The 12,717-nt window shown below is 32.7% G+C and overlaps 1 long non-coding RNA gene across 1 annotated transcript in view; it reads left to right on the forward strand.

Annotated features, from left to right (window-relative positions):
- LOC118190934 (uncharacterized) overlaps positions 1-11,587 on the forward strand; it is a 32,063-nt gene extending 20,476 nt beyond the window's left edge. Inside the window, exon 4 of the long non-coding RNA XR_004758500.2 lies at positions 8,889-11,587. This is a non-coding gene — a long non-coding RNA (uncharacterized LOC118190934). The remainder of the gene's footprint in view (positions 1-8,888) is intronic.
- The last annotated feature ends 1,130 nt before the right edge of the window (positions 11,588-12,717 follow it).

The raw sequence follows: 12,717 nt of genomic DNA on the forward strand, positions 1-12,717 counted from the left end.
ACTGTTTATCAGAAATTCTGAAAGTATGCTATTTTTAAATATTTTAAGGGGTGCTACCCCAAATGCTCTCGAAATATGTATCTGTGTGTAAATGAAAAAATATAAAATCTGAAAATGAAAGCTTTCAGATTTTGTTTTTAATAAAATTCTATACTTTATTTTTGGAAAATTTATAACTCGAAGTACCTGTTTAAGACCGATATATAAGGAATAAAGCCTGATGCTTCCTTTCCGGAACATCTTTGTATAATAGATCATATAATTAATGAGACTAGAAAAATTAATTGTACACCCGCACACACACACATATATATATACGTATGTATTGTTTCAAAATAATTAGTCATCATTTTGAGATAGAGTGGAAATGATTATGGTTTTATTCATTGTGCTTTGTAACTTTCAATATAATGAATGATCTTTCTTTTGAAAGTTTAAAGTTCCTCCCTCCCAGCATCACGATTAGGAACTAATTCATGTCATGTACTGAATTGAAACTGCTAAGAACGACAAACGTTTACAACACCTGGTTTCTTTTCTGTATTATCCTTTACCTCATACTTTCTTTAATCTTGCATTACAAGAATTTTAATGTTCCCCATCTCAACTTCGGTGACCTATTTTGCGACCCCTCCAGTTTCCTGATGCAATTCATGACTCGTTTATCCATGGTCATCCCAACAGTAAATCTGGGCAACTCTAGTCCATCTTCATATTTTAGGCCACGAAGCTTGGCTTTAAATATTTATAACTAAAACGAGTTTATCAACTTTCTAGTCCATCAGCCTTCTAGCCATTTCTTATATAATTCCTTTCTGCTTCTTATACCCTCCAGACAGAATCCGATCTCTCTGTTTGATTAAATGCGTATTAATACAACATCTGTTTCTTCTGTTCAGAGTGTATTTCATAATGCGTGCAATAAAAGTGAAAGAATGCAAATACATAATGCAGAACTTCCGTAATGCGGGCTCTAGTCTATTTCACAGATCATTCGTTGTTCTCAGAACAGTTTGTTTTAATTAATTACACGAATTTTTAATTTTCTTGTTTAAATAACTTAATCACTTAATACAACACAACATATAATTAAAAAAACTATTAAATTATTGTGCGTGATTATCAATTAGGTGGATGTGTACAACATACTGATTGGCTTGCAATGGTCAGCAAACACATGGCCTATAAACATTAATGAAAAGGAAAAAGTAGCTAAATAATGTCTACTGTTCTTTGTTTACTCCACGAATTATTGCTTAGAATTATCAATATAAGTGACCCTTTGCCAGCGTATGTAAATATGCTAATTTTCTACCTTCAAAAAGAATTTTCACCTTACAGTATACAGACAGCATTATTGTACTCTGTCAGTGGAAATTAACGTAACATACGTGTTTCTTTATATGCTTAGATCTGTATTTAATCGTGTTTACAAATTCTTCAAGGTAAAGTGTCCCTCGAACAATTTTAGGCGTTCAACCTTTTTTTAGACATGGTTTTACGGCATCTCTCTTCTTGATGGAGACGCACACTCACCATCTATCGCCAAGGATTCTTAAACTGTAAACCAAGGGGGTCGCGTGACCTGTAACAGGGATCGCCAAAAATTTTAACAGTTATAATTCTTTAACTTATAATAATAATTTTAAAATTACCAAATATTTTTACACATCTGAAATCTGAAAATAGATAAAGATAAGACAATACAGAGAAAGAAGAAAAAACGAAAACGTTTCGACGCATTCTTTTTATAATATAAACGTTATTTTTGCTTGCTTTGCACGTGACGCTGTCCTTTCGTCTGTTACTTATTTAAAATTTCCCCCATTGTTCTTTGTCTTAAAATTAGAAATTAAAGTTAATGACCTAAAACTGCAACAATATGTTACAGAACAAGTGAAACAATTGACAGTTTCACTCACACGTGTGTGGGATTTGCGCAATCTTATGGGGTCCACAAAATTTTTGTAACTATTATGGAGTGCTGGGGGTTGCGAAAAAATGTCAGTGATAAAAAAGGGTCCCGACTGAAAAAAGTTTAGAAACCTTGAGCTAATCCTATCATCCTCTTGCCTGGGTCTCCCTCTCCAGTCGCACTTCTGATATTTACGTTTATATGATATTATGTTAAAGTTATAATGACACTTCCATTGCAGCCTGCATTTTAGTTCTCTTAATATAATTCAATGCAATTCTTTAAATAAATTTGAATGTGTATAAATCCATAATAATCCTGAACAAACTTCGAAAACAGTTTTTGTCTTTTAAAACCATGAAAGTTTAAATCTTCTGAACAGTATTTAACTACTTTCGTTGAATTTAGCATAAATGAAATAAAATGCCGAATGAGTTTACTGAAAACTAATTTGCAAAAAAAAAAAAAAAAAAAATGAATTTCAAATTAAAAGATAAAAATTTTTAACTTAAAAACAGTGTTTTATTCACTCAGACAATAAATTGTAGTTGTCACTTGTTTCAGTATAACGGGGAATCTATTAGAGTGCGAAAATAATTTTTAAATGTTTAAATTCGAAAAAAAATTAAAAGAAAAGAATAGGGAGAAAAACAATTTTTAAATTGTCGCTAGGTATTAAAGGATCGATCTTTTAAGAGAAAATAAACAAGGCACAGGCAATGATCATGTGATTTTTCTGGAATTCGGAGCTGTTTTTACAGTTCTGATCATGATTTCCCTTTTCACCCATACTTTTAAGATTTAAACTAATGACCTCAAAAGGTATCAGGCATGCAAAAATAACTCCAGGTACAGGTACAGGTACAGGTAGAAGCTAGGCCAGCACCTCCGTAGTACCACAGGTAATTGAGGTATTGCTGAACCTAGCTAACTGTTAAACTTTCCACCCCAATTTTGAGGAAGAACACCCCGGGGGTGGTCCGAGGTTCTCCCGCCCCTCTTTTTACCATCAACCACTTGAGAGGATTTTCTGAGATAAATGAGTTCTGGTATTAATAGTGTACACAATCATATTGAGGAAAGACTGTCCTTAAAAAGTTCAACAACTGATGCTTCCAAAAGCAGAAATGTAAGAAAAAATGTCTTTTCTAAGGCGGAAGGTGTAATAAGCAAAATAACTCCAGGTATGTAACTGAATACATACTCTCCAGCAGTGGCGTAGCTAGCGTGGGGCAAGAGGGACATTTGTCCCCGGGCGCAGCTTTCAGGGGGCGCCAAATTGATGTTGCGAAATTTTAGAATGAAATGTTTTCCATTCTTGGTACAAAGAAAGGGGCGCAAAATCTTCAGTTGTCCCCGGGTGCTGAAAACCCTAGCTACGCCTCTGCTCTCCAGGCACCCTTGGAAATCTCTTACCATGAAAGCTGCGATAATAAAGGCTTCAGAATTCATTTTTCGAAAAGGAAATTTTAAAAAAAATTTATACATTGTGTAGTTTTAATTTAAATTGATTAGTTAGTTAATTTTTTGTTTGTTTCGATGAAATCCCGATATAAATTTTGAGCCACTTATTGAAAGTTTGAGGTGCGATTTGGTTTTTTATTCACATCATTATTTAACGAATAAACTAATTATCCCAGAAGTTCTATTTTTGCATCAGAGCTGAAAATAATCTTCCAAATCAAATTTATTTAGGAACTCTACCACGATTTACTAATTTAGCAATTGTTTCAACATCGATTGATCATTGTTAATAGCTTTAAAAGGATCCTCGAGCAGCTGATAATGACATATTGTTAAATCAAAATTTTTAGAAAATTCAAAGAAATTGAATGTAGTTTTAGCCCACTGATCAAAAGATCTTGAAAGAAAGGTTATGTGAAGGGTTTCGTTGCCGTGTTCATCAAACAGGTTAATTTTTCTGCGTTATTCCAGTTATTTTCTTTCTTTGGTATTTTTTCTCTTCTACAGAGTAAAAAATGTGAAATTAAATATACAAAAAAACCTTTTAAGTTACTTGTCTTTGGTGAAATGAATTAAAAAAGAAAATAAATAAATAAATAAAGCAATCACAACATTCTTCGTCTCACGAGATGAAAAGTGAGATCATGGAATTTCAAAACAACAAGCGACGCAAACGTAAAGAACAATTGTTCAAGCGAGATTTGAAAGAATTTTTATGTTGTAAATCGTTAACATATGTCATTTCTACGCTGTTACTTCAAATGTTTCTTAAAATTCTGAAGTCTACCTCTTACTTAATATAAATGTTCATTAAATAACAGATAACTAAATTTGTACACAAATATATAATCATATATATAGTATATATATATCATTTTTTATTTCCTAAACAGTATTGATTAATTGATTATATTATCTCCTAAGTTTAATTAAAGTAGAATTATTTTAAAAGTGTGCATCCATACTGGTAAGTTATATTTTGAAAGATGTTTTGAAGTAATTTGAAAGCAAAATGTTAATAATGTTTTAACGGGGACTGGAGTTAAATCATCACGAAGAATAATATTACAATTGTAAATTAACTGCTATGATTTTGAAAACTTATATACCTCACTTCCTCTAGAAGAAATCTATACCAGTCTACTTGATCTACCAAAACTTTTCCCTAATATACTCAATATCATGACACTTGACAAATGGAAAACCTACCTAAAATGCACACTTTTTCATAACTACATCAAGTTTCAAAATCAACTTTTTAAACAAGTCAGAGGATTGCCAATGGGCTTACATTCCAGCACCTCGATCTGTAATATCTTTTTATTTGTCAAAGAATTTAACTTCCAAAAAAATCTACAACCACAAGAGTTAAATTACTACAAACACACCTACAGATTTATTGATGACCTTATTACAATTAATAATTTTGGTAAAATTGAAAACTCCGACATTTATCCGAATTGTCTTAAACTTAATAAAACTAATAATTCACAAAATAGCATAGACTTTCTAGATCTTCAAATCATTAACTACAAAAAAATTTTACTTTTTGACAAAACAAGAAACTTCAATTTCAATACTAACAAATTAATAAATTGGAACTCCAACATATCCAAAAAAGTAATTAACAATACTATAATTAATCAAATACAACGAATTAAAACTATATGCACAGATACAATAGATTTAGAACGCGAAATTTTGATCCTTATCAAAATTCTCAAAAATAATCTAATTCCCTTTCAATTTATCAACCATTGCCTTAAAAGAGCAGGCGTTAAATACTCACTCTAAATCATTTAACTGATAGGGATATGATAATTTATTCCTAAACCTGAGAAGGCGGTATAAGTTGGATGACTGTCAGTTGAAAGATTTGTATATAGTGTAATTACTCAATTGTATATATTGTAAAAAGCTAATTGTCTTCAGACATATACTGTTACTATACTGTTACTAAAAAAATGGGCCTATTTCCTGCCTTTAGACTGTCTACTAGCTCTTGGACAGCGAAAATGCCTTTTTCCTTTCTTAAATTCTTAATCATTGCGACACGACAATTAGCCAGAAATTAATTAATTTCCATTCACTAGTATTTTTAAAAAAATCTTAACAGACGGTCTCTCTCAGATAAGAACTCCACAATACATCCCTCAAGAATTCCAAGTCCCACCCACTACCATAAATTTCTTCACCCAAGTCTTACCGACTGATATAATTCAAAGCCCCTACTGCCGCTAAGAATTTTCGGACACCCTACACTTCTGAGTCAGACACGAAGAGAACACATTGCCAACTCCCACACTAGAAAGAATGTAAGTTAATACCTTTCTGGCCTTTATATCTTCATGTACATTCACTGATCTTATTTATATTATTTTCTATTTTATTTTTATATTATTTTTATATTATTTTTATGTTCTCTTTGATTTGTTTTTGCAAAGTTTGCATTATTTATCTTTTTTATAATCTTCCATGTTTATTTCAACTTTACTTTGATTTCGATTTCATAATGACAATTTCCAATGTTTAATTTCTACAAATAATATAGTACTCAAATGCATAAACATGAAAGTGTCGGGGACGGTTACTCGAGTTAAATAGGATTTCTCTACAGTAATTGATTTTTACTCCAAATTGAATTGACTAAAATGCTTCATAAGAATAAGTTCTTTGAGTATCAGCATTGGTTCATAATTCCTTCTATTCGCGGAAATATTTGGCCTGACTAGAATTGCCGGTTTGGCTTTAACTTATAACTCGAGTAAAGACGAAACACTTTCGTATTTACATATTTTTATCAATTATTGTTCATTGAACGGGAGTTGGTTTGTTCCCCTTGAAAAGTCAACTAATTTCCGATCAATGACAATAATTACATGTTTTAATTTTTACTTTTGCAATTGTAATATTATTCTTCGTGATGATTTAACTCCAGTCCCCGTTAAAACATTATTAACATTTTGCTTTCAAATTACTTCAAAACATCTTTCAAAATATAACTTACCAGTATGGATGCACACTTTTAAAATAATTCTACTTTAATTAAACTTAGGAGATAATATAATCAATTAATCAATACGGTTTAGGAAATAAATTATTATTAACTAACTTTGCAGCAATTGCGCAAGTAATAATAACTTGTATTCGCACTAAATGGATTTAAGTTCATACAACATTTGATATGCTAAATAGCAGCTATTAGCGCTATTTATCTCTTACCTAATGTACCCACTTTATATATTATCTCCAACCTTTTTAAGTTTTAAAGTTCTTATACAAAAACTTTACTGTATTGAAGGTTAGCAGCCTCCTTACTTTTATATCTTGCTAGTTTAACTCGTATTGAAATCACTAAATGTCATTCCACTAGATGACAAACTTGAAAATTTAACGCCATGCCTGCTATAGGTAAACCCAAAAAACAATTTCTATGAAAAACATTTAACTGTATTTACATGATTACATGCGGTACTTGACATATTAAATATATAGGACAGACTAAAAACAATCTTAACTTTCGAATCAATAACCATAGAGCTCAAATCAAAAAATTCAACGCACAAAAAAATAACATTAAAATAAGTACACCATCACAACTTAATACAGCAGAATTAGAACACTTTAAACACCATGACTTCAACTCTATTCAACTTCAGATACTAGATATAATACCCAATCACAAAACACGAATTTTTCAGGAATCTCTCTATATACTAAAACAACGTTCACTTTATCCATATGGACTTAACACTTATATACATAGTCATAGAGATACTTCTAAGAAGTCTATTTTCAGCCAATTTAAACTCTACAGCATCAAAACGCAGAGAGGAAAAAGAGGAAGCAAAATAAAAAATAATGCGAGATTTTTATCCACTTTGGATACACTTGCATTGAAAAAACACATTGTAATTTGCACTTTGCTATTTTCTATTTGTTTTTTTGCTAACATAATTTACAAACTACAATGCATAAAATTGTTCTTGAAGTTTATTCAATATGTAAGATTTATTTTGCAGTTTTATTCGCTTAGCCATTAGTTGCTATTAACGGCTGAACGGATAAGGCTCCTGAACACTGTGGTAGTTCAGTTTAGTCTGAAATCTAGGGAAAAAAAAGACTGCTTGGATTTTCTCCATATGTAACTGAATATATGCATGATCTTTAGCAAATCCTACAAGCAGGCGTCTATTCTCTTAGGCAGATAACTTAAGGTATTTTTCCTTAATTTAATATTCTTTAAAATCTAATGGACTGGATTATTTGAATTAAGGCAAAGCATACGAGGGTTATGGGAAAGGATCCCTTCGGGAAGGACCCTTTTAACGGAATCGGGCTCGTAAACATGTTACAGAAGCGGAAAACTACCCTTTAAAACACCTAAACTGAATTTCTTTTAATATCCGAATATTCTTACAGGAGCCTTATATGCTTTTGTTTCGTCACACGTAGCCGAAAATGGTGTGATAGCTAAAATATTATTTTTTACATTTTACTAAAATAGTGGAACCAAAAATGTTTTTTTTTTATTTATGATATATATGCACTGTGAAATATGCATTGGACAAAAACAATATGGCAAATAAAACTGCAGTTTCAGGCAATTTGTTCCTTTTTGATAATATTGTTTCCTCTGATATTAATAAAAAAATTGCACAATAAAAGTAGATTTTGGAAGAGGTCATGCGAGTAATTATTTCTTTCACACGCGTATACACAACTTACTAATTTATAGGACGGGGGGGGGGAACTTTAATTTCGAATCATTGCATGCGTTTGTGCACCTCGACGGTATCTATCACTTCCACACGAACGGAAATAGGCAGTGGTAACTTTCCACTTGCCCGCGTACAAGGTTGCTCGTCTGGGTTCAACTTTCTAGGTCAAAGATAAATCACTTCCTGCGCATCTTAATCACTTTATCAAATCAAAGGACGCTTGTTAACGGTGATTTTAGTGTATATTTATAAGGCATTAAAACGCCCAATTGCATCGCTTGGGTTACCATTTTTGGCCCAAAGGCAGAGAGTATCCGCCGTTTTTGTATAATTGTTTTTGCTTAAAATATGAGTCAGTGTCTCATGATAGCTGCTAATTTAAGACAAATGTACTTGTAGCGTTGTTCTTGCATAGTAAATGTTTATATGTGAAATAAACTAAATAAAAAAATAATTTAAAAAAATGAAATGTCATCTGTAACTCGCATATTTCTTTCTCAGCCAAAAATATTCAGCTCTTGATTCAAAAATAATCACAATGAAATGCGTTTCATGCGGTGACGACAAGCGTCTATACTGTCATCCAGAATATTCTGCGTTTTTTAAATTTTTATTTTATTTTTATTTATTTATTTGGATAAATACAAATGAAGCAGTACAAAAATTTTTAATATAAGAAACTTTCATTGAATCCTATAACTAACTCGTCAGTTTTTTTGATTTGTACAGAGTGTCCAAAAAATGCATACACTCTTTTGCTCACTCATAACTACCATACCTTTTTTCAGGTATGATGGCTTTAAAAAATGGCTGATGTCAGGTTGAACTTTGAGCAAAGAAAATTCATTCTCATGTGCCACTGGATGTGATGACCTAAGAAAGTGATTACCAAAGATAGTTCAGAATGAAGTTTCAACGTGATGCACCAACGCGACTCACAATTACTCGTTTGCGAGATAAGTGTGAGGACGAAGGAACTGTCCAGAATGCCCAGAAAAACAATTCCGGAAGACCACGATCATCGACCGACACACATGGAATAGAGAAGTTATCGAAAGTTCTCAGCAGTCTCCTCTAGAAAATCTGTTCGGTAAGCGGCTTGTGAGAATGGCGTTCCAAAAAGAGTGTCCTTCGCATTTTGAAGCGTGCCCAATAGAAAAGTTTTATTCCTAGATTTCACCACCTCTGAATGAAGATGATCATGACCAGAGAATTGAATTTTGTGAGTGGTATTTAGCAAGATGCGCACAGGAGAATCAGTTCTCATACAAGATTGTTTGGAGTGATGAGGTCACTTTTAAATTAAATAATGCAATTAATCGTCACAGTTATACCTACCGGACAGCTGAGAACCCTCATGTGACAGTGAAACACCGTGTCAACCTACTAGGTGTTACAGTGCGGTGTGGTTTATCAGCATTTGGCTTGATTGGACCTTTCTTTTTTGACTATAGAGTGAGTAGTGAAAATTAGGGAAACTTATAAGAATACGTCATGCCATACATCGAAGAGAGATAATGTTGCGGGATGAAGAATGGTATTTTCAGCAAAAATGGAGCACTCCTTCCACGCTCGCCGGTTTTGACCCCTATGGATTTTTTTTTCTGTAAGGGCATGTCAAGCACCAAGGTTTGTAACACAAGACCAACTACCATCAATGAGCTGAAAGCAGCTTTTGAAAGAGAATTTGACCAAATGCCAATTGCAATAATTAGTAACAATTTGAATTCCATCGGTCAGCGTTATCAACTTTGTCTGGACCACAATAGCCATTAATTTGAACACTTTCAGTAAATGCTGGTTTCTACATTTGCATTTTGAATTTTGAAATTTTTCGGTGTCGTAATAATTATTAGGGTTAAAGTCATAAAAAGTGCATATATTTTATTGGGACACCCTGTATATGTTGCTTCAGATTTTCAGAAAAAAATATTTCCCTTCATATTGCAGTTTAAAACATTGTCATATGGAACTTCGAAAGAAGTAATAATTGAACTTGAAATTAAATGCGTAGTACAATGCAAACCTCGAAACAGAAGATTTGCATCTAGTGTATTAAAAGGTAGTAGTAAATCGTCTTAAATTCAGTGGTGAATTTTGGCATACTAGACAACATGCTAGAAGGCGAAATTTATCCAATTTCGAGTGAAAAGGAGGCGTTCTCTTTGCTCCGTTGTAAGTATTTCCCCAGCTGAATGCTAATGCTCTTCTGCACACAATATCCTTTTACGTTGAGGGATGGTTATAAGGACATACTAGGAAGTGATAGCGCGCAATTCGTTTCATTTTGTATACCCGACACTTAAATCAATGATTCAGGTACTTAATACGGATTTTATTACGCGAAAGAGTTAAATAATTATATTTTTCTCAGTTTTAAATTCATAGTTTTAAATTCAAAATATTCTGAGTAGGAGGTACCCATACAACATTGCGGTTTACATACCTAATCTTCTTCAAATGATCATGTACTGCCTTTTCTGAAATCTTTATTATTTTGTCTGGAGTTCCAGAACTGTATAACTTGGACTTTCAGCGACAGCTTCTTTTAATAGTTCCTTGTTTACAGAGGATGGTCGTCCAAAGCAGGCATCATCTTCGAGTCTAAAATTTCCACGCTTAAAATTCTCACACCACCTTTGAATTATGTTATCGGAAACATCACTTTTCCATATGCAACACAAATTTTGTGAAGAGTGACTAGCATTTATTTCCTTTTTTACAGTTAAAGAGTATAACGCGACGAAAATGAAACTTTTGGGTTTCCAATTCTTAGCACTGTCTGCACTGAAACAAAAATTATGCCATAATACACGCTGGAATTATGCAACGTGATGCGAAGAGACCGTATTTAAATATTAAATGTCAAACCTCATCGATTAATGTTATAAGGTATTTTCTTCCTCCTTCAGCATGCCTTCGTGGTGTAATTAGAAGCACAGTCGATGTGTATTCGGGAGGTACGGAGTTCGAATCTCAGCGAGGGCACTGCATATAGTTCACGTCTTAATGACTCTACAGTGGTTCCCGAACAAAAAGATGGTGGATGATTATTCGTCACCAGGCCTTCGTGATGTAATTGGAAGCTGTTGGTTGTGCATTAGCACTCAAGGCGTAATGAGTACGTTTCCTCAAGCACAGAATTAAAGAATCATAAGTCAAAAAGATTAACTACGAAATCTTTATTTAAAAATAGGATAATTTTTCTTAACTTAAGCATAACAAAAAGTAATAATGTTCAAGGACATTGAAATTGAAGTATTCAAAAGAATAACTTACATAGAATCCTAATCAGTACTAAATATCATCAGGCTTACCTATATTAGGCAATAAGAAAAATAAACCGGAATATACTTTGCCTTAGTACCTGAAAGAGAAGAAAGTACTACTGGATTAGACCTTTGGCCAGGTACAAGTAGCTAGGGTGAAAATCAAATATACTGCATTGCACACGAGCTTTACTTTCTCTCGCCAATATATACCTTGGCGCACGTTCGTTTCGTATGCCTTTCGAGTTTCATTATGCAAAATACTTAAATTTATGCTAACATTGCCCCTGTTTTGCTAATGAAACTCATACCAATTGTAATTCATTCCTGCAAAACTGAAATTTAGCTTTAGGAATTGGTTTTGTCATAATATCAGCAATCATTTGCTCTGTTGAAAGATAAGCAAGTTTTACTATTCCTTTGTTATTCAAGTCGCGTATATGATGAACTTTTGTATCAATATGTTTTTTTTCGTGAACTGAATTTTTCAGATTCTACAAGTCTTATAGTAGACTGATTATCTTCAAATACCTTTATCGGTAGAGTTTGGGGTAGATTGAAATCTTCTGTTAATTTTAATAGCCATAATAGTTCTTGCGTAGCTTGCGATAGTGCAACATATTCAGCTTCTGCTGAGGATAAAGAAACAGAAGTTTGTTTTCTTGAAAACCATGAAATACAGTTCCTTCCTAATAAAATAACACTTCCTGATGTAGATTTTCTATCTTCAATATCTTGTCCCCAATCAGCATCTGAATAAACTGTAATATTAGGTTCTTCACTCGACGAAATTTGTAAGGATAGGTTCTTTGTCGTGTTTAAGTATCTAATGATTCTTTTATTAACAGCATTCCAGTCCTTTTGACGTGGATTATTACACCTTCTGCTGAGTATGTGAGTTGAAGCTGTGATATCTGGTCTTGTGATAGACGATATATACAAAAGACTTCCAATAGCTTGGCGAAATTTATCATTTGAAGTTAGGAGATTTTCTTCCTTGTTTAGGTTATAATAGTTAGTTTCCATTGGTGTGCTAGCGTGTTTCGCTTCTTCAAGTTGAAATTGCTTGACAAGTTGATTTATTTTATTTTTCTGTGATAAGAGATAACTTCTTGCGATTTATTTCCATGCCTAAGAAATATTTAGCTTCACCAAGATGCGTTATTTGGTAACGTTTCTTTAAATCATTAATTGTTTGAAGAATTAGTCCTTCTTCTGTAGAACTTATTAGGATGTCATCAACATACACTATTAAATTAATTCTTTTATCACGAACCACTTTTGTGAAAAGACACGGATCTGCTTTGCTTTGACTGAACCCCAGATTCTTCAGTGTATTTTCAATTTC

Source organism: Stegodyphus dumicola, chromosome 6, assembly GCF_044657685.1.
Source record: "Stegodyphus dumicola isolate Sdum_Otavi_A_Nest chromosome 6, ASM4465768v1".
Classification (NCBI taxonomy): domain Eukaryota; kingdom Metazoa; phylum Arthropoda; class Arachnida; order Araneae; family Eresidae; genus Stegodyphus; species Stegodyphus dumicola.